At 42.5% G+C, this 21,131-nt stretch overlaps 1 long non-coding RNA gene across 2 annotated transcripts in view; it reads right to left on the reverse strand.

The window, feature by feature from the left end:
* Positions 1–1,957: 1,957 nt before the first annotated feature.
* Positions 1,958–21,131, reverse strand: part of LOC143765550 (uncharacterized) — a 116,492-nt gene continuing 97,318 nt past the window's right edge. For both annotated transcript variants that reach the window (XR_013213414.1, XR_013213415.1), the window contains exon 3: positions 1,958–2,204. This is a non-coding gene — a long non-coding RNA (uncharacterized LOC143765550). The remainder of the gene's footprint in view (positions 2,205–21,131) is intronic.

Below are 21,131 nucleotides of genomic sequence, written 5' to 3' on the forward strand. Positions count from 1 at the left end.
ACCACCTACACTCTGGGAAGACCAGGGGAACACTTCACCTGTGGGAAGGTATTCCATCCAGCTGCCATAACATCACCCCAGCGGACCCCTAAGCAGCGTCGGTCACCCTGACCGAATACCACAGGTGGCGTCACGAACACTATCCCTTTAAAGACCTTTCCCTTTTAATACGGATGCCCCTAGGGCCACGGACCGGGTCAGCCACCGTGAAATCCCCGCCGAGAACCGAAGGACCCGGTGCCGAGTACCCCATTGCCCTTACCGGGGGCGATCCACAAACATAATACCGTGTGTAAAAAAGCTGAAGTAGAAAAGAGGATGGCTTCTACAAATGGATAATGATCCTAAACACACGTCAAAATCCACAATAGACTACCTCAAAAGGCACAAGCTGAAGGTTTTACAATGGCCCGCCCCTCACAGTCTCCTGATCTGAACATCATTGAAAATCTGTGGCTAGACCTCAAAATAGCAGGGCATGCAAGACAACCCAGGAATCTCACAGAACTGAAATCATTTTCTAAGGCAGAATAGGTGAAAATCCCTCATACAAGAATTGAAAGAGGCCGGCTACAAAAAGCGTTTATAAGCTGTGATACTTTCAAAAGGGGTACTACTAGAAAAGTAACCATGCAGTGTGCCCAAACTTTTGCATCTGCCCATTTTCATTTTTGTAATTTTTAAAATGTACAAGATGAAAAATATATGGCATATGACATGAAATATATACATGTATATATTTTTCCTAAAATACAAAGGAAATGGGTCATTTTTAATTTAAAGCCTTTTAGATATAATTTAATCTTCTACTTGCTTAACTGTTCACAATAACATTAATTTTGACCAGGTGTGCCCAAACTTTTACATGACATTATATATCCCCTATCCTTCTATATGTCTTTTATACTGAGCCCAATCCTGGTATACATATTCCCCATTCTGGTATATGTCCCCTTAAAGTGAATAGGATCACTTTGTGACCCACAAGGTACTGCAACATTCAAGTCGCTAAAAAGTCAAAACAATTTATATTCCTTGCAACTTGATTGTCGCTGTTGCAGTGACTTTCTGGTCACAATATGACCCCATTTACCTGGATTATTCTATGATGTAGCAGAGGCATATGACCATGCAACTTGTGTTATGGCCAATGTCACCATGTAGCCTCAGCCTTAGGCCACGTTCACACTTTCATTATTTGGTGATTATTTTTCCATCAGTACTTTTAAACCAAAACCAGGAGTGGGTGATAAATACAGAAGTGGTGATGTATTTCTATTATACTTTTCCTCTGATTGTTCCACTCCTGGTTTTGGCTTACAGATACTGAGGTAAAATAGTGACCAAATATTGAGCGTATAAACGTGGCCTTAAGTGGCTGCTAATGAAGGTCAGACAGGGAGAGTCTATATCCCTGAGCTGACATGGCAATCCACATCAAAGTTTTTTTCCAAGGGATACCTACAAACCTTTTTTACTCTGAGAACATGCACTTGTAGAGTTTTTCAGATATACAGACCTAAAATATAAATTTACTAAAAAATACAAATACGTAGAATTTCCATCTATACATTATCTTAATAAAATGATTAACAGATTTCAAAGACAGAGTTTCCTCAATTACTGAGGCCAATATATACTGTATAAGCTAAAAGCCACTGATACTATTGGGTTAATGAATGAACAAGAGTACAGGAGGATTTGGCGTTTCATGCTTAAATTTGCCTTGAGCCATTTCCGAGAGAGGAGTGTAGAGAGGGGCTTAATATGAAGTCAAAGTGGTTAAACAACGTGTACAAAAAATTGATGTAACACTCTGGGCTTCACTAGTAGTACCCCAACACAGGCAGGGTTCATGGCTCTATGTGGATGTGTATATAGCCGAGCCTACAGCAGGTGCGAGTTCAGTCTACAGTGAAACTCATATTATGGCTGTCACCAGTTCTTCCAGACTTACAAGGTCAGTGGTCCAATATATTGGGTCACTAGTTTTTCTGAGTCATGCCAGTCTTGGGAGGGAAGTGGCAAAGAGACAATGTGAATATGGCTCCCACGCAGGCACAGTATGTCATGGATTAACAAGAGCGGCTTGGCATGACTTGGACATAGACCACTGGGATGAGAACAAGTGCTGCACTCCCCCGTCTCCAGGGCAGATGGTCACAGATCAGCTCCATTTCAAGGGAAAATTCTGTGTTCTGTCCCTGAAAGAGAAAAAAAAAGAAATGACATGATAGATAATGGAATGAGAGGAAGGGAAGAGTCACGCAGCATATAATGGAGAGGATTTACTGACAGCAAACTGTATGAGAGTAGGAAATGTGAGAGAGAATTAGACAAGAGAGCAGAAGACAATGATGAATATATAGGGGAAACATTGCTGAAGCAAAGGCAATGATAATGGAAAATCCTGAACCTCCATAGTATTAAATGGTGACGTAATGTGTCATGAATCCCAATGGCTAGGGATAGCACAGGACAAGCAAAGTACAAATATATTACGGACGAGCTCTAGGGTGATGGAACCTGGGCTGACCGCTGCCCTACGCCTGACAAACGCAACTAGAGATAGCCAGGGAGCGTGCCTACGTTGGTTCTAGACGCCACGCACCAGCCTAAGAGCTAACTAGCACTGCAGAGAAAATAAAGACCTCACTTGCCTCCAGCGGAATGAACCCCAAAAGATATAGTTGCCCCCCACATGTATTGACGGTGAAATGAGAGGAAGGCACACACATAGAGATGATATATATAGTTTTAGCAAATTGAGGCCCGCTGTAAACTAGAAAGCAGAACGATACAAAAGGGGACTGAGCGGTCAGCAAAAAACCCTAATCAAAAAAACCATCCTGAGATTACAAGAACCCATGTGCCAACTCATGGCACATGGGGAGAACCTCAGTCCACTAGAGCTACCAGCTAGCATAGAGACATAATAAGCAAGCTGGACAAAAAAAACAAACAACTGAAAATCAGCACTTAGCTTATCCTGAAAGATCTGGGAGCAGGTAGGCAGGAACCAAACAGAGCACATCTGAATACATTGATAGCCGGCAAGGGAAATGACAGAAAGGCCAGGTAAAATAGGAAACACCCAGCCACTGATGGACAGGTGGAAACCAAAGGCCGCAACCCACCAAAGTCACCCAGTACCAGCAGTAACCACCAGAGGGAGCCCACAAACAGAATCCACAACAGTACCCCCCCCTTGAGGAGGGGTCACCGAACCCTCACGAGAACCCCCAGGGCAATCAGTGTGAGCTCTATGGAAGGCGCGGACCAAATCAGTCGCATGAACATCGGAGGCGACCACCCAGGAATTATCCTCCTGACCATAACCCTTCCACTTAACCAAATACTGGAGTTTGCGTCTGGAAACACGAGAATCCAAGATCTTCTCAACAACATACTCCAATTCTCCCTCCACCAGCACCGGAGCAGGAGGCTCAACCGAAGGAACAACGGGCACCTCATACCTCCGCAACAACGACCGATGGAACACATTATGAATAGCAAACGATGCTGGGAGATCCAAACGAAAAGATACAGGGTTAAGAATCTCCGAGATCCTATAAGGACCGATGAACCGAGGCTTGAACTTAGGAGAAGAGACCTTCATAGGGACAAAACGAGAAGACAACCACACCAAATCCCCAACAAGAAGTCGGGGACCCACACGGCGACGGCGATTAGCAAACTGCTGAGTCTTCTCCTGAGATAACTTCAAATTGTCCACCACCTGATTCCAAATCTGATGTAGCCTGTCCACCACCACGTCCACTCCAGGACAATCCGAAGGCTCCACCTGACCAGAGGAAAAACGAGGATGAAACCCCGAATTACAAAAAAAAGGAGAGACCAACGTGGCCGAACTAGCCCGATTATTAAGAGCAAATTCGGCCAGTGGCAAAAAAGCAACCCAGTCATCTTGATCAGCAGAAACAAAACACCTCAAATAAGTTTCCAAGGTCTGATTACTTCGCTCCGTCTGGCCATTCGTCTGAGGATGAAATGCAGACGAGAAAGACAAATCAATGCCCATCTTGGCACAAAACGTCCGCCAAAATCTAGACACAAACTGGGATCCCCTGTCAGAAACGATATTCTCCGGAATCCCATGCAAACGAACCACGTTCTGAAAAAATAAAGGGACCAACTCAGAGGAGGAAGGCAACTTAGGCAAGGGCACCAAATGAACCATCTTAGAAAAGCGGTCACACACAACCCAGATAACGGACATTTTCTGTGAAACCGGGAGATCAGAAATAAAATCCATGGAAATGTGCGTCCAAGGCCTCTTCGGGATGGGCAAGGATAACAACAACCCACTGGCCCGAGAACAGCAAGGCTTAGCTCGAGCACACACTTCACAAGACTGCACAAAGGTACGCACATCCCTAGACAAGGAAGGCCACCAAAAAGACCTGGCCACCAAGTCTCTAGTACCAAATATTCCAGGATGACCAGCCAACACAGAAGAATGGACCTCGGAGATGACTCTACTGGTCCAATCATCCGGAACAAACAGTCTTTCTGGTGGACAACGATCCGGTTTATCCACCTGAAACTCCTGCAATGCACGTCGCAAGTCTGGGGATACGGCGGACAATATTACCCCATCCCTAAGGATACCAGTAGGCCCAGAGTCTCCAGGAGAGTCAGGCACAAAACTCCTGGAAAGAGCATCTGCCTTCACATTCTTTGAACCTGGCAGGTATGAAACCACGAAATTGAAACGAGAAAAAAACAACGACCAACGAGCCTGTCTAGGATTCAAACGCCTGGCAGACTCAAGGTAAATGAGATTCTTGTGATCAGTCAAGACCACCACACGATGTTTAGCACCCTCAAGCCAATGACGCCACTCCTCAAATGCCCACTTCATGGCCAAAAGCTCCCGATTACCCACATCATAATTGCGCTCGGCGGGCGAGAATTTTCTAGAGAAGAATGCACATGGCTTCATCACCGAGCCATTAGAACTTCTCTGTGACAAAACCGCCCCCGCTCCAATCTCGGAAGCATCAACCTCAACCTGAAAAGGAAGTGAAACATCTGGTTGACACAACACAGGAGCAGAAGAAAACCGGCGCTTAAGTTCCTGAAAGGCCTCCACGGCCGCAGGAGACCAATCAGCAACATCAGCACCCTTTTTAGTCAAATCAGTCAAAGGTTTAACAATACTGGAAAAATTAGCAATGAACCGACGATAGAAATTAGCAAACCCCAAGAACTTCTGAAGGCTCTTAACAGATGTAGGTTGTGTCCAGTCACAAATCGCCTGAACCTTGACGGGATCCATCTCAATAGTAGAAGGAGAAAAAATGTACCCCAAAAAAGAAATCTTCTGGACTCCGAAGAGACACTTTGAGCCCTTCACAAACAGAGAATTGGCCCGCAGAACCTGAAACACCTTCCTGACCTGTAGATCATGAGACTCCCAGTCATCAGAAAACACCAAAATATCATCCAAATACACAATCATAAACTTATCCAGATATTCACGGAAAATATTGTGCATAAAGGACTGAAAGACTGACGGAGCATTGGAGAGTCCAAAAGGCATCACCAAATACTCAAAATGGCCCTCAGGCGTATTAAATGCGGTTTTCCACTCATCACCCTGTTTTATCCGCACCAGATTATACGCACCGCGAAGATCTATCTTAGTGAACCACCTAGCCCCCTTAATGCGAGCAAACAAATCAGTCAATAATGGCAATGGATACTGATACTTGACTGTAATCTTATTCAGAAGGCGATAATCTATACAAGGCCTCAGGGAACCATCTTTTTTTGCCACAAAAAAAAAAACCTGCTCCCAGAGGGGACGAAGATGGACGAATATGTCCCTTTTCCAAGGACTCCTTAATATAATTCCGCATAGCAGTATGCTCTGGCAGTGACAGATTAAATAAACGACCCTTAGGGAACTTACTGCCAGGAATCAATTCTATAGCACAGTCACAATCTCTATGCGGAGGGAGCGAATTGAGCTTAGGCTCCTCAAAAACATCCCTATAGTCAGACAAAAACGCAGGGATCTCAGAAGGAGTAGATGAAGCGATTGAAATCGGAGGTGCATCATCATGAACCCCCTGACATCCCCAGCTTAACACAGACATTGTTTTCCAGTCCAGGACAGGATTATGAGTTTGTAACCATGGCAGACCAAGCACTAGTACATCATGTAAATTATGAAGTACAAGGAAGCGAATCACCTCCTGATGAACGGGAGTCATGCGCATGGTCACTTGTGTCCAATACTGCGGTTTATTCATAGCCAATGGTGTAGAGTCAACTCCCCTCAGAGGAACAGGAACTTCCAGAGGTTCCAGACTAAAACCGCAGCATTTAGCAAATGACCAATCCATAAGACTCAGGGCAGCGCCCGAATCCACATAGGCATCGACGGAAATGGAAGACAGTGAAAAAATCCGAGTCACAGACAAAATGAACTTAGGCTGCAGAGTACCAATGGCAAAAGATTTATCAACCCTTTTTGTGCGTTTAGAGCATGCTGATATAACATGAGCTTGAATCACCACAATAGAAACACAATCCATTTTTCCGCCTATAATTTTGCCGTTCACTTCTGGACTGAATTCTATCACATTGCATAGTCTCAGGTGCCTGTTCAGAAGACACCGCCAACTGGTGCACGGGTTTGCGCTCCCGTAAACGCCGATCAATCTGAATGGCCATAGCCATAGACTCATTCAGACCTGTAGGCGTAGGGAACCCCACCATAATATCCTTAATGGCCTCAGAAAGACCATTTCTGAAGTTTGCAGCCAGGGCGCACTCATTCCACTGAGTAAGCACCGACCATTTCCAAAACTTCTGACAATATATCTCCGCTTCATCATGCCCCTGAGAGAGGGCTAATAAAGCCTTTTCAGCCTGAATCTCCAGGTTAGGTTCCTCATAGAGCAATCCCAATGCCAGAAAAAACGCATCCACACTGAGCAATGCAGGATCCCCTGGTGCCAATGCAAATGCCCAATTCTGAGGGTCGCCCCGCAGGAAAGATATTACAATCTTGACCTGTTGAGCAGGGTCTCCAGAGGAGCGAGATTTCAAAGAAAGAAACAATTTACAATTGTTCCTGAAATTCAGGAAGGTAGATCTATCTCCAGAAAAGAACTCTGGAATAGGAATTCTAGGTTCAGACATGGGAGTGTGAACAACAAAATCCTGTATGTTTTGAACTTTTGCCGCGAGATTACTCAGGCTGGAAGCCAAACTCTGGACATCCATGTTAAACAGCTAAGATCAGAGCCATTCAAGGGTTAAGAGGAGGTAAGAAGCAGCTAGACAGCAATTAAGGGCTAGGCAGCAAAACTCTGAAGGGAAAAAAAAAAATAAAAAATTTTCCCTTAAACACTTCTCTTTCTCCTGCTTCAGCCCAAACAATTAACACTTTGTGGGCCGGCTATACTGTCATGAATCCCAATGGCTAGGGATAGCACAGGACAAGCAAAGTACAAATATATTACGGACGAGCTCTAGGGTGATGGAACCTGGGCTGACCGCTGCCCTACGCCTGACAAACGCAACTAGAGATAGCCAGGGAGCGTGCCTACGTTGGTTCTAGACGCCACGCACCAGCCTAAGAGCTAACTAGCACTGCAGAGAAAATAAAGACCTCACTTGCCTCCAGCGGAATGAACCCCAAAAGATATAGTTGCCCCCCACATGTATTGACGGTGAAATGAGAGGAAGGCACACACATAGAGATGATATATATAGTTTTAGCAAATTGAGGCCCGCTGTAAACTAGAAAGCAGAACGATACAAAAGGGGACTGAGCGGTCAGCAAAAAACCCTAATCAAAAAAACCATCCTGAGATTACAAGAACCCATGTGCCAACTCATGGCACATGGGGAGAACCTCAGTCCACTAGAGCTACCAGCTAGCATAGAGACATAATAAGCAAGCTGGACAAAAAAAACAAACAACTGAAAATCAGCACTTAGCTTATCCTGAAAGATCTGGGAGCAGGTAGGCAGGAACCAAACAGAGCACATCTGAATACATTGATAGCTGGCAAGGGAAATGACAGAAAGGCCAGGTAAAATAGGAAACACCCAGCCACTGATGGACAGGTGGAAACCAAAGGCCGCAACCCACCAAAGTCACCCAGTACCAGCAGTAACCACCAGAGGGAGCCCACAAACAGAATCCACAACAGTAATGGTAATGACGGACCTCACCTCAGTAACATCACTGGTCATTAGTGCAATGAGAGCCGTGTCATGTGCAGCACACAATTAACCATCTACATGGCAGAGACAAGTTAGAGGGGCTTTCCATCATACATTGTGCTAGCATATCTCGTCAATAAAACATCAATGGGGAACAGTACTCTGTAGGCAACAGTTATGCTTCAAGATACTATGGGAGAGAAATCCCAATCTAGAAGCGCACAAAGCATGGTGAATTTAAGTATTTGTATTATTTTTTAATAGCAATAATATAATAATAATTTTATTTATATAGCGCCAACATATTCCGCAGCGCTTTACAAATTATAGAGGGGACTTGTACAGACAATAGACATTACAGCAACAGAAATCACAGTTCAAAATAGATACCAGGAGGAATGAGGGCCCTGCTCGCAAGCTTACAAACTATGAGGAAAAGGGGAGACACGAGAGGTGGATGGTAACAATTGCTTTAGTTATTTGGACCAGCCATAGTGTAAGGCTCGGGTGTTCATGTAAAGCTGCATGAACCAGTTAACTGCCTAAGTATGTAGCAGTACAGACACAGAGGCTATTAACTGCATAAAGTGTATGAGAACATGATGCGAGGAACCTGATTATGTTTTTTTTTTTTTTTGTTGTTGAATGGGCCACACAGGGATAGTTAGGTTAATGCGTTGAGGCTGTAGGCCAATCTGAACAAATGAGTTTTTAGGGCACGCTTAAAACTGTGGGGATTGGGGATTAATCGTATTAACCTGGGTAGTGCATTCCAAAGAATCGGCGCAGCACGTGTAAAGTCTTGGAGACGGGAGTGGGAGGTTCTGATTATTGAGGATGCTAACCTGAGGTCATTAGCGGAGCAGAGGGCACGGGTAGGGTGGTAGACTGAGACCAGAGAGGAAATGTTCCAGGTGTTGTACCCTCCCTCAGCCATAGTGAGATAAATGTAGACCCTTATGGAGAGTAAGTAGTCATTGGACCAGGATGGCTTTCTCCAGGGTAGACTGCGTTTGGAGGGCTGTTCCCTGTTGAGGTCTTATTGTTTATCAGATTGAGGACTCGTGCACATGGTCATATTTTCAGTTGAGTGCGACAAAACATCGGTTTGTACTCTGACAAATATTATACTGTGAGTCCGAGCACAGGTTCGATTTTTTTCCTCAGACACAATCTGTCCACAAAGCAAATCACAGCATGCCCGAGTTTGATCCAATATTCGCATCACACTCGGCCATGTGAGTCAATAAGTCCATGGAAACCATCGGATTGCAGACTAATTTCTGCGGACTGACTGAATGGAGAAGATGGAGATTTTTTTCTCTATCTTCTGCTCATCCGAAAGAATTGGATCACACTGTGATCAAACTCTGATCAGAGAGTGATTTGCATCTGCCCTATTCTCTCGGATGAGAGAATACAGTCGTCTACACCCAGCCTAAGCTTGATGGTCAGATACCCTGAAATTGCACCCCTGTAGGTTATCACAGTAAGAGCAGCACAACCTGCACTCCCTTGATGATAAACGCACATCTCGTCAATGTCTGATTGGTGGAGGCCTGGCCTCTATGATGCCAACAAACGATATGGTGAAAAAGGTCGCTGCATCTTTTCCCAACCTCTAGCATCGTACTAGAAATTGTTTCAAAAACTGCATTAAAGAGATAGAGTTGTGTTGCAATTTCCTTAACAAAATATTAAAAGTGGGGTTATTTTGGGGGAAAGTCAGCACCAAAGCCCCCTCTTTTATACATCAGTAGGGATCTCTGGTTGTATTCCTTCCAGTTATACATTGATCCATATTCTTTTTGGTAGAGAAGACATCATGGGAGACAAAGTGTTTCCTACTGCTACATTTGTTTCTAAAAATCTGTAGAACAAGTAACATATAGTCCTAAAAACACCATCTAGTGTGAAACAGAAAATAAAAAGCCAAGGAGAAAGGGTGCAGCTGTAATTTCCCTCCCTCTGTGTATGCGAAACTGCATCTTATGAGAGGGAAAAGGACGGCATCTGACTGGCTCAGAGAACACAGCTATTACGATGTACCAGGAAAACCTTCCCAGCAAGTACTCCATTTATGTTGTCTGCCGAAACTTGTCTCACAAAAGTGGATGCATTGGTCATTGCTGGTTGTAATGAGGCTGTATTGTTAGGGCTCCAGCCCATTTACCTGAAATTCCCCACAGAAATACTTCATACATGGCCATTTCTTTTTGACAATAATAAAATTAGTCTTAGGTACAACAGAGGTTTCATACAAATAAAACTTTTGAGGTCAAGTGTTGAGGTCAATTTTGACTCTTGTTCCTTAGTAGATGCCCCCGAGGAAGAAACACTCGCGAAACGCGCGTTGGGTTTTTGGAGGTGCAGCGTGTCACTTAGCACTACACACGGGAAGCGGCACACAGATCCAGGTACTATGTATTGATCAGGGCTTGCAACTCTTCGTTCCTTTGCAATTGTCTGATGCAGCTATTATGGATGATGATGCAGCAGCGATTTTTGGGACTCTGTGAGCATTGATCACACGGTTCAGCTGCTATTTACCTATGTTACATATGCTGTGCATCTGCACTTTACATACATGCTCCTTTATTTGTTATTGTAGATTATTCCTTTCAATTGATAACTTAGGTGCAATGTGACTTGGATATTGCAGCACTGATGCATTTGCACTTTAGAGCACAATCTGCTTCACCCGACAGGGATATTCCCGTATAATTTAGAAGTTATGGGTGAGGATACGATGTGAACGCAATCTTTAATATCCATAGCCAGCATTTCACATTTGTTTAGGAGCAGGAAAGAGTTTGTAGCCTCCTCTGTTTCTTTTTGGATATTCATATGTCTATGCTTCAGCTGACCTCTTGTGAATAATTGCTCTTGGTTTAGAGGCACTATTTTGATTCTGTGTGTATATTTTTATATATGTCTAAATAAAGGTTTGATTTTTTAATCAAAAAAACAAAAAGACACTTCTTGATTCAATATAGTTTAATGACTATTTGATCAGTATGTTCATATATTTAGCGGAGTGTTGCCCACCCTTTGTGTAGGAGAATGGGTCTGGGTTATATGCTTACCAATTGTTCCTTAGTAGGTCTGGCCACTAAGGAACCTGTGTGGTTGTGCTTCCCATGGGCAGGTGTCTGAACATTGGACCCTGTCCTGCCCTGTCCCCACATATACTGAGGTCGGTTGACACAAGGTGAAGTTTAATACTAGAGATGGGACTGTCCCAATTGAGGTACACCTTATTGTGGTGGGATGGATTTATGCTTTTTTGATCAAAATAGCATTAACTATGTAGCTAATGTTATTTACATATACTATTACTATTTACTTATTTACTACAAGGTATATGCTCCTTTTGTTTTTTGTTTGGCCACACTCTGAAAGTGCTTGTACAGTGTCTTTTTGTAGAGGGTACATCAGCTGACCATGTAAAAACAGGGACTTTTTTTTTAACAGAAAATGAATGTTCAAACCAAGAGACGCACTCAGTGCACCACAGAAACCTTCCCACCTACTTGTTTCCCATCTTTTTCAACACTCCTCCGTCTCCTGTAAAGGCAGAGTTGCCAATGAAGGACGATAGATACAAAACAAGTAGATAGGAAGGTGCACTGAATTGCTTGGCCACATCAAGGGTGCACCGAGCTCCAGTGCTTGGTTTGAACAATCATTTTCTGCTCAATTACTCTATTTAATAAGTTACCACCAATGATATAGCATCCAGGTCCTCAAGCCATGATTGGAAACCTAAAATACGATTTTTTAAGCATAGTTATTTTAAATTTCCCATCGAGGACTCACAAGAAGACTCTAACTGTGCTATTTACTGGGATTCAAGCTGATGGCAGGTCAATAGGCAAATGTAGGGAGTTTCAGTAGCAACATACTCAAAGATGAGCAGGGCCATGTTTGGGGTGTGAAACCTGTACAGTCAAAAAGAGCACACAAGCTACACCTTCTAAAGAGAACGTCACAGAAGGCCTAGCTAAAAGCAGAGCATTTACTATAACTGGGACATTGAATAGCATTGTCACTTAGGCACTAAATTATATTATATTATTGTTAGCCGGAGTATTACCACAGCAGCGCGTGTTACTTCATATAAGCAGCAGAATCCAACGTAAGGCAAACTGTGTTTAATATATGCAGCTTGAACTGGAACAAAATAAGAAAGCTTTGACAGTAACTACCGATATAAACTAGTCCATGTAACACATGTCTCTCTGTGAAGGAAACAGCAGCAGACTGATGCAATCAGTGAGTGTCCTCTGACCTTTTTTTTTTTTTTTTACAAACTTTAACAATCACAGCATAGCTGACAAATGAACACTCATAGACATTCAATGCAGACTACAACAGGAATGGAGTTGTTGCATTTAAACTTATTCCAACACCCCCACTCAACAACTGCTTATCCTGTTAGTCCCATTGCAGTTCTGAATTCTTCAAACTTGGCTCTTGACAATGGCTTTGTCAAAACATCTGCTAACATCTTGTCAGATTCACAGTAAACAAACTTTAGAACTTCACGCTCTACTAAGTCACGCAAGTGATGATGTTTAACATCAATGTGCTTTGTTCTTGCACTTATCCTTTCACTGCTGGCGAGCTTGATACATCCTTGGTTGTCCTCATAGATAACAGTTGGTTCAGCTAGTGGTTTGCCGAATTCTTCCAAAAGTTGCTTCAACCAAATTAACTCTTGACTTGCATGAGCAGCTGATGTATATTCTGCTTCTGTAGAAGACAATGCAACTGACACTTGTTTTCTACTCGACCATGAGATTGAAGTGTGTCCTAACTTGAACAAGTAACCACTTGTTGATCTTCGATCACTTGAGTCTCCAGCCCAATCTGCATCTACATATCCTCTGAGAATTAGATCTCCTGATGCAGAAATCTTTAGACTTAACTCTTGGGTTGCCTTAAGATACTGAAGAAGTCTCTTAATTGCATTCCAATCTCTTTGGCGTGGCTTGCTTACACGTCGGCAGAGAATTCCCACTGTGGCTGAGATATCTGGACGGGTTGTGGTTGCTATGTATAGAAGTGCTCCCACTGCTTGTCTGTAACTGTCATTTGTGGGTAGCAGATCTTCTTCTCCTTCCAATTTTAGGTAAGATGGATCCATTGGAGTTGATATGCCTTTGGCTTCTGACATTCCAAACTGGTTTAGAACTGTGGAGATTTTAGAATTTTGATTAAGAAGAAAACTTCCATCTTCCTCTCTCTGGATTTGGATTCCCAAATAGTATGTCACATCTCCAAGGTCCTTGGTCTCGAAATGCTTGTTCAGAATTTGACCTAGTTTTGAAATTTCTCTCTCTTCTTGATGCGCTATTATTACATCATCCACATATAGAATAACATACATCCAATCTTGTGATACACTTTTTGTATACAAACATGGATCCGCTTGAGACCTTTTAAATCCTTCGTCGATTAACACTTTGTTCATCTTAGTGTTCCATGCTCTTGCTGATTGCTTAAGGCCGTAGAGAGATTTTTGCATTCTGCAAACAAGGTTCTCTTTACCCCTTTTAACATAGCCTTCTGGTTGAGTCATGTACAGCTCTTCTTCAATGTCTCCATGTAGAAAGGCTGTTTTGATGTCAAAATGTCTTACTTTCATCTGCTGAACAGCAGCTATGGATAATAAAGTTCTGAATGTAGTTTGCTTGGCAACTGGAGCAAAAGTAGCATCATAATCTTCACCATATTTTTGTGAATATCCTTTTGCGACCAATCTTGCTTTAAAACGGCGAATATTACCTTCGGAGTCATATTTGTTCTTAAAGACCCACTTACATCCAATTGCTTTCTTGCCTTGAGGTAGCTCTGTGAGCTCCCATGTTTTGAGCTTATGAAGGGATTCCATTTCTTCATCAGCAGCTTTTATCCATTTTTGCTTCTTATGAATAGGCAGTTTTTGCATTTCCTGCCATGACTGTGGCTCTTCTTCTGGAATTGATCTGACCATATAAGAAAGGCGTTTAGCTGGAATTCCTTTATTTGATCTTTCTGATCTTCTGATCTCCTGAGGTTGGCTTGGTTCTTCTGTTTCTTTTTCAGTACTTTCAGAGCATATCCAGACTTCAGTATTTTCTTTGAGATTCTCTTCAATGTCTGGAATCACTGACTGAAATTCTTGTTCCTTAGGTTGAATTATTTGCGTAACCTCATGAAATTTGAGCGATACTGAGTTTTCATCAATCACTACATCTCTGCTGATTGTTACTGTGTTGGTCTGTGGATGCAGGATTCTGTATCCTTTCTGAGTTTCACTGTACCCCACAAGAACTCCTTCCTTTGCATGAGATTCCCACTTAGAACGTTTTTCTTTGGGAACATGCACAAAAGTTTTGCTTCCGAATATCCTGAGATGCTTCAGGTTGGGCTTCTCACAGTTCCATAGCTCATACGGAGTTTTACTTGTAGCTTTACTTGGCAGTCGATTTTGAAGATAGGTAGCAGTCATGATGGCTTCTCCCCAATATGTTGTAGGTAGGTTTCCATCAAATAGCATACTTCTTCCACTTTCACAAAGAGTTCGGTTCTTTCTCTCTGCTGTGCCATTCTGCTCTGGGTTGTATGGAACGGTTGTCTGGAACACGATTCCATTCTTTTTCAGGATGGTTTGCACTTTACCACTTGTATATTCAGTTCCATTATCTGCTCGCAGTACCTTTGGTATTCTTCCAAATTTGTTAAGAACTGCAGCAAGATATTCTTCAAGTTTCTGTGGAACTTCATCTTTACTTTGAAGTAGGTAAGTAACAGTATATCTGGAATAATCATCAATGAATGTGAGAAAATATCTCTTCTTGCTGGGAGTAAGAACACTCATTGGACCACACACATCTGTATGTATCAAATCCAGTATCTGTGCAGATTTAGTAGTGCTTACTTTAGGAAACGATTTTCTGGACATTTTCCCTTTTAGGCAACTTGTGCACTTCATTGTTTGATTACACTGGTTGATTGCAATACCATTTGCAAGTTGAGCTAGTTTCTTTACTGCTTCTGGATCTCTGTGGCCTAGGCGTCTGTGCCACACATGAATACAGTCCTTATGAAAATCTTGTCTAGCACTGTAAACAGTTTCATTGCATTTCAGCTGATAAAGTTCATCTTTGATTTTTCCTTCGGCAAGGGTATGACCCTTCTTTGAAATGATGCATCTGTCATCCTTAAATGTAACTATATTTCCTTGTTGTGCAAGCTTCTTTACAGATAAAAGGTTACTTTCAAGTTTGGGAACATACAGCACGTCTTTAACTGGGATTTTTCTGACTTGTGCTGAGGATTGAACTTGACAATGGAAATAACCATCTCCTATTCCTTCTGATGTCATATAGTGACCATTAGCTAAAATTACCTTTTCAGACTTGCTTTCATCTAGATTAATGAAGAAATCCTTATCACGTGTCATGTGAGCAGTCGCTCCAGAGTCAATACACCAAACATGGTTTGCATATGGGCTTGTGCTGACCCCAAATGCAGTCGCAATACATGCATCTTCCTTCTTTACAGCTGTTTTAACCTTTTGATGACTGTCCAGCTTTTTAAACTGATTCATTCTTGCTTTCCACACTCTGCAGTCTGCTTTAAGGTGACCAGGCTTTTTACAGACAAAACATTCACGAGTTTCCTTTAAATGACTCTGAGCTTTAGAAAAGTACTGTGTCTTTAATGCTGTTTCTGCTTTGCATATATTATTGCTAATAGTCTCTGACTTTCTCTTGTATTCATCTGCAAGTTTCCCTTTCACATATTCTAGTGTGAGTTCATCATCTGGTCTGGCATCTAATGCAGTCACAAGCGTGTCATAACTTTCTGGAAGACCACTTAATAGTAATGCAGCAACATGAAAATCTTTAATTTCTTCACCAATACCCCTTAGGCGCTCCACAATCTCTAGGGTGTTTCTGATATAGTCCTGCATATGCTGGCCATCACTTAATTTAGACTGATACAGCTTTCTCATAAGATATAGCTTATTGCTGAGATTTGACCTTTCATGCACTTTCTGTAATTCTTCCCACATTTTCTTTGCAGTATCACATTTGCATACATGTACAATCTGGTTATCATCTATGCTGAGGGAAATAGTGCTTTGTGCTTTCTGATCAGTCTCTAGCCAATCACCCGGTACTGGGTCAGGCACAGGCTGTTCAATACATTTCCATGTACCCTCTCTTATAAGTAACATCTTTACCTTGAATTTCCAGGAGCTGTAATTGTGATTTGTGAGACTTGGCACTGTGTACTTCACTGCATTCCTTTCTGTAGACATTCTTGTCTCTTGTACCTCTTTTTTTTGTTTGTTACTGGCCCTTTAAGCTGCGCTGTCCGGTGCTCTGTACACTGCGGTACCTTTGCGTTCCGGTGTCCTTGTATTCCGGGGGTTCCTCTGTGCTGTCTGCGCTTGGCTCGCTGCTTATTCCGGTGACTGGGCTTTTTACCATTTACTTTCCGGTGGCTGGGCCCATAACCTGTTAGCCGGAGTATTACCACAGCAGCGCGTGTTACTTCATATAAGCAGCAGAATCCAACGTAAGGCAAACTGTGTTTAATATATGCAGCTTGAACTGGAACAAAATAAGAAAGCTTTGACAGTAACTACCGATATAATCTAGTCCATGTAACACATGTCTCTCTGTGAAGGAAACAGCAGCAGACTGATGCAATCAGTGAGTGTCCTCTGACCTTTTTTTTTTTTTTTTACAAACTTTAACAATCACAGCATAGCTGACAAATGAACACTCATAGACATTCAATGCAGACTACAACAGGAATGGAGTTGTTGCATTTAAACTTATTCCAACAATTATTATATTATATAATTATATTATATAAATATACACACACACACAGTCATGACCGACTTGAAATTGCTCCAGAAAATAAAGTATTCCTCCCAGAAAATTATTGTAAATACACGTTTTTTTACACACATGTTTATTTCCTTTGTGTGTATGGGAATAACACAAAAAAACAGAGAAAAAAGGGAAACTGGCCATAATTTCACACACAGCGGGCCCGACAAAATTGTTGGCATCTTTCAAAAAATATGGGTAAACAACTTTGTTTCAAGCATGTGATGCTCATTCAAACTCACCTGTAGCAAGTAAAAGGTGTGGACAATATGAAAACCACACCTGAAACCAGATAAAAAGGGGAGAAGTTAACATAATCATTGTATTATAGGTCTGTGTGTGCCACACTAAGCATAGAGAACAGAAAGAGGAGAACAGAACTGTCTGAGGACTTGAGAAACAAAATTGTTGAACTAAATCAACAATTCAAACTTACAAGTCCATCTCCAGAGTTCTTGATATCCCTTTGCCCATGGTGCCCAACAAAATCAAAAAGTTTACAATCCATGGCACTATAGCTAATCTCCTTTGAAATGGAAGACAGAGAAAAATTGATGAAAGGTTGCAGCGCAGGATAGTCCGGATGGTAGATAAGCAGCCCCAATCAAGTTCCAAAGAATTTCAAGTTGTCCTGCCTGCTCAGGGTGGATCAACGTCAGCGCGATCTATCTGTCGACATTTGAATGAAATGAAACACTACAGCAGGAGACCCAGGAGGACCCCACTGCTTACAGAGGCATAAAAAAACCTAGACTGCAGTTTACCAAAATGTATGTGAGTAAGCCAAAATCCTTCTGGGAAAGAGTCTTGTGGACAGATGAGACCAAGATTGGTATTTTTGGCAAAGCGCATCATTCTACTATTTGCCAAATATGGAATGAGGCCTACAAGGAAAAGATCACAGTACCTACAGTCAAACATGGTGGAGGTTCAAAGATTTGAAAGAAGTTTTGGGGTTGTTTTGCTGCCGCTTTACTGTGTGTGCAAGGCATCATGAAATCTGAAGATTACCAAATGATTTTGGGTCGCAATATAGTGCCCAGTGTCAGAAAACTGAGTTTGCGTCCTAGGTCATGGATCTTCCAGCTGAACAATGACCCCAAGCATACTTCAAGAAGCACCCAGAAAAGGATGGAAACAGAGCGCTAGAGATATTTTAAAATTGCTGTTGGGAGATGGCACCCTTCAAATATGAGACCTGGAGCAGTTTACATATGAAGAGTGATCCAAAATTTCAGTTGAGAGGTATAAGAAGTTTATTGATGGTTATAGGAAGCGATTGATTGCAGTTATTTATTCCAAAGGGAATGCAGCCAAATATTAAGTTGAAGGTTCCAACAATTTTGTCCAACCCATTTTAGGGTTTTGTGTGAAATTATGTCCAATTTGCCTTTTTTCTCAGTTTTTATTGTGTAGTTCCAATACACACAAAGGAAACAAACATGTGTATAACAAAATATGTGCAACTGCAATAATTTTCTGGGAGAAATACTTCATGTTTTGGTACAATTTCAAAGGTGCCAACACTTCCATCATTACTGTATAAACTTTTTAATCTGCATGGTGCAAAGTTGGTCATGTATGCTGCTGTCATTAGGGCACCCTCCTGTATGACACTGATAATGTATCATTACATGGTATAGTTATTTGCACACTGTATGGCAGTACACTATGTGGGGGGGGGGGAGGCACACACAGGGCACCATCCAACATAAGGTTGGCCTTGTTCCTAGGCGGTCATCCAAATTTATTTGGGCCCAGCAAGATAATGAATTATATTAGTGACATGTATATGTGAAAAGATTTGGACATGGATTAATCATGGATTTTTAATAGATGGCCATACGTGCATGACACAGTTCAATTATTTTATAGGTTATAGGTTCTTTTAACACTATATTGTTTTCATAGAAACGGTTGTAAGAGAAAAGGAAGCGGATGATATATGGCGCACCACTGGGACAATATAGGTCTATGTGGGGAATACTGATAGCGGCATATTCATTCACTTCCAGCAGAGACATGGCAAGCTGTTAAATCATAGGAATGTACAATTGATAGCTTTAGAAGTTAAGGTATAATGCAAATGCGGACTATGCCCGAGAAAGGACAGACATATGTCCAAGCAGGTCTCCTCTTCTGCCATGCACTGTTTATTTCAGTGGGGCTCATTGTGGGATGGAAAGAGTTAAAGAGTATTTGCCATTAATGCAAGTCCCTGATTGGGAAGCAGCTTGCTTCTTCTCATTACACATAGCTTAGTTTCAAAAGGGGAGCAAGATGCATAACAATAAGGGCCTCACTCTGCAAAACTTGGAGCCGTGCCATGGAGAGGCCATGATAAATGCAGAGAGACTTTGGTGCTGGCAAGAGATGGGGAGAGAGATGGAAAATAGAGACATGGAGGGAGACAGAGACGGATGGTGAGAAACAGAGTTAGGGCAAGAGAGGAGACGGATGGTGATGGCGAGGAATGGTCAGGGATGCTACACAGAAGTGGAAACACTTTTACAGGGAAATATTGGAATAAAGGATATATATGATGACAGACTGTGTGCACCACTGGGGTCATAAACCAGGCCCATGGAATACGATGGGCCCCCCGTTATACACATTATGAGGGGGAATAATACTCGGTCTGACTGTCATTGACTACTGATTAAACACCTCTTGTCTCCACAATATGTAATAATAATGGACTGTTCTGCTGCGTTCCTGCCCCTGAAGACAACAGGGGCAAGGGTGTATAAAGTCATGCGGTTTTACATGTAATGTGTTATGGTAATATACAGCATATAAGTAATGTATAATGTGAGTAGTGCATAGTGCAGGGTGAGTACAGGATTAGATTAGGGATAAGATAAGTACTGATTATATAGTAAGTGGTTTAGCAACGGTATAGGACATTGGATAAGGACAATAGGTTTAGTCTATAGGATAGGACATAGTTAATAATAGAAGTAGCCAAATGGGGGGGGGAACTAGTGTTAATACAAGGTGGGAACTTCTTCATAGTGAGGTTGATAGAGAAGTGCAGTGACAAGTCCAAGTTCAAGACTAGTGGGCTGCCAGGGTCAGCATGTGGCTACCATTCAAGGCAGTGGGATGCCATACTGGAATCCTGAGCTAACTCACCTGTCGTGCCCAGAGCCCAAGGTTGACATAGGGGTTGCCGGGCACATCTTGTCCTTTGGTGTACAAGGGAAGATGGACAGGGTTCCGTCAAGACAGAAGGTATTGGATCCTGGGTGCACTGCTGAAGGGGAAGGGAAATCCCTGGGCCAACAGGGCCAGCGGGTGAAGGGAGGAACGAATTGTAGGGCTGAAAATCTGCCGTGCTAAGAAAGTAAGGAATATAAAGTGATGTGCCCTATCCCACATATTGCCACCTGATGAACTTGAACTGATTAGTAACATTTGCTTGTTGCAATGAACTTGGTGTCCCCTGAATTGTGTACAGCAGTTCCTGAGAATAGAGGTCTGAAGACAGTGGAGGCCCACAGACTACAAGTGAGTGTGATGCACCCCACACCTGACAGCACACTGGAAATGGGACACTGTTTTCCTTTCAAGTGCCAGAGTGTAACCGGACAAAAGCTCGTTCATGACTACCACTCTTGCGCACTTTACATATGCACAATACAGTGCCACATGCAACCTTTATACCATCTCCTAACAGTGCCATTCAGGATTCTGGAAATGCAGGTTGCATTTGTGGCAATTGCACTAGTGCACACTACATGAGGGTCCTGGCTGGGTGCATGAGCTTCGTCTATGGGGGAGCAACGCCCTTGCAGACCACATGATTCTGGTGACTTCGGCTGGCCAGGACCAAGTATTGAAAGATTCAGTGAAGAATACCAACAGCCAACAATAAATAGTTTGTTTTTTTACTGAACATTAACTTGGCGGGAACTATTTACAATAGATAGCAGGTGCATAACTTCACGAACATTTATTTTGGTACATGGAGCATCTTCACACACATTTTCTGCTTTCCTTCTCTAGACTCACTTGCCTCTGCCT

The sequence above is a fragment of the Ranitomeya variabilis genome, chromosome 4 (assembly GCF_051348905.1).
Source record: "Ranitomeya variabilis isolate aRanVar5 chromosome 4, aRanVar5.hap1, whole genome shotgun sequence".
Classification (NCBI taxonomy): Eukaryota; Metazoa; Chordata; class Amphibia; order Anura; family Dendrobatidae; genus Ranitomeya; species Ranitomeya variabilis.